Source organism: Octopus bimaculoides, chromosome 6, assembly GCF_001194135.2.
Source record: "Octopus bimaculoides isolate UCB-OBI-ISO-001 chromosome 6, ASM119413v2, whole genome shotgun sequence".
NCBI classification, from domain to species: domain Eukaryota; kingdom Metazoa; phylum Mollusca; class Cephalopoda; order Octopoda; family Octopodidae; genus Octopus; species Octopus bimaculoides.
The window spans coordinates 96,317,592-96,320,190 of record NC_068986.1 but is presented as its reverse complement, the minus strand read 5'-3'; the positions used below and the strand labels follow the sequence as shown (position 1 = coordinate 96,320,190).

Below are 2,599 nucleotides of genomic sequence, written 5' to 3'. Positions count from 1 at the left end.
GGATTTGGTAGACGGAAACTGAAAGAAGCCCGTCATATATATGTATGTATCTTCATAAACTATAATCATACAAATGAATAAAGGAGTCCTCTATATGCTAGAAATAATAGCCAGGTCACCCTTGATTCACATCCCTCCACTTAAAAAGTGTGAGATATACTGGTTAATATTGTTGTTAGTACTCCGTCGCTTACGACGTCGAGGGTTCCAGTCGATCCGATCAACGGAACAGCCTGCTCGTGAAATTAACATGCAAGTGGCTGAGCACTCCACAGAGATGTGTACCTTTAACGTAGTTCTCGTGGAGATTCAGCGTGACACAGTGACAAGGCTGACCCTTTGAATTACAGGCACGACAGAAACAGGAAGAAAGAGTGAGAGAAAGTTGTGGTGAAAGAGTACAGCAGGGTTCACCACCATCCCCTGCCGGAGCCTCGTGGAACTTTAGGTGTTTTTGCTCAATAAACACTCACAACGCCCAGTCTGGGAATCGAAACCGCAATCCTATGACCGCGAGTCCGCTGCCCTAACCACTGGGCCATTGCGCCTCCACATTGGTTAATATAGTCCTACACTATACTTAACGGATGGTCATGGCTGGAATATTTTTCATCATAAGCCTGGTTGATCAGGATTGACCTGGGCTAAATATTTCTTGGTTAAGCTCAAGGCCAGCAATTTTGAGGGGAGGAAATTAATCGATAATACTAACCTCAATGCTTTAGTTTGTCAATTGATGCTTTATTGATCCCAATGGGATGAAAGGCAAAAGTCAGTAGGATTTGAACTCAGAATATAAGAAACCAGGCGAAATACTGCATGGTATTTTGGCCAATACTCAAAAAATTTGCCATTCCATCATTCTTCCTTATATTATTATCTGAAGTGACAATTATGACTTCCATTACTAGTTAGGCATATGTAGGGGCAACTTTGGTCCCCATCACAGTCTCTGATATTTGAAAGTACATTAAATCATTGAGGGAGAAGTAATTATTTTATAATATGAATCTCATAGTTTTAATGATAAAGTTATTTTGATGCATTCTGGTAATTTAACTTATTGTACATCTAATATTTTATTGCATTAATTCCATAATCATGTGGAATATTAGTGTATAGATAAATAATGTTAAAAGAAAATAATTGTATTTTGACTTACTGTGTTTAATTAGTGATTAAGTAAATAATCACTTGAATAAAACTCCGTACATGCTTTAAGAAAGATTTTAGTAAGATGTCCAAAAAATTGCTTAACCTTTGTGTTTCATATGCAAGGCCTGCGATAACTGGTTGGAGTTTTGTATTATCTGGAGGCAATATTTTAATACACTCAGATTTAGAGTTTTTACAAGTGTCACTATAACTTTATTTTTGTGAATTTTTGGTAGACCATAGTAGTCACTGGCTTTGTGTCTGAAATTGCTTATATGGTCAAATTCAATTGGTGTCAGATATTTGTGATATTTATTCAAGATAGCAAGATTTTCCCAATACCTTTGATTATTTATAGTTGTCTATTTTTTCATAATAGTTATTTTCAAACATTTCAATACCATTTCTTTGTAATACTTTGTATCCAGGATAACAACAGTACTACGTTTGTTGGCTTCTTTAATTGTAGATTCAGAATCTTTTTGTAGATTAATTAGATTTTGCCAGTCTTGTTTTGTGAAATTTGATTTTATATTTTCTATTTTCTTTCATTTAAATAGAAAAATTTGCAATGAGTTCTCAGGAAGTATTAAAAGCTGTATTTTTTTCCTGCCTTTGGACAAAATTTGCTTTTATTTTTTTTACTATTGATTTGTCTCTTATCTTCTCTATCAAACATATTTGAGCTTATGTTTGGTTGTCCTACTGTATCCGCATATGTTTTTATTTAAATCAATTTCTTTGTGAAAGGGTTGTCCAAGTAGTATTCTTAAACTCCGCTTCAGAATTTAGGAACCATTTATTATTTCTCTTCCATCATTGGAGGAACACAGAGACCACATTTTCACAGTCTTCTTTCCAGAGTTTCAAAATGTTTTCTAAGAGGAGTCCTTCTGCTTTTTTGGTACATTCCTCTTCCATTTGTTCATTAGTTTACTTTGTAAACTGCAAATAAAAGCAATAACTGAAGAGCCAGAACAATAAAAGAAACTATGGAGTTAATGTCTTTAAACGTAATAAATATGGAAATACAACTTCTAAAATTAAGAGTTGAGACTAATGAAAGCAAATACAAAGTAAACTGGTGGGGTGGAGTTCATCCATTTCTCATAGATATCATCTTTATAGTTTTATATATATATATAAATAGCAACACTTTTTTCTACAAAATAGGGGTAGTTTATCCTGTTCAGGCTATATTATTAGCATTATCCTGCATTTGAGAATTTAAAATCACTTCTTTGACTTTCTAAGACATCTCAACGCTTCTAAAGCAAACTTCGTTTGTTTGTTTACATTCATCATAATTTCAACTTAACACACACACACACCGAGTTAAATTCGACGACTGGCACCCATGCCAACGCCGTTTCCTTCATTGGACACGAAACTCAGTTTGCGAAGACTTATTGGGGCAAGCGAAATCGAAATCGTGATGGCACCT

The 2,599-nt window shown here is 34.6% G+C and overlaps 1 protein-coding gene across 1 annotated transcript in view; it reads left to right on the top strand.

The window, feature by feature from the left end:
* LOC106871475 (pre-rRNA 2'-O-ribose RNA methyltransferase FTSJ3) overlaps nt 1-2,599 on the top strand; it is a 40,408-nt gene that overhangs the window by 23,300 nt on the left and 14,509 nt on the right. The gene's annotated exons all lie outside the window — the stretch shown is intronic.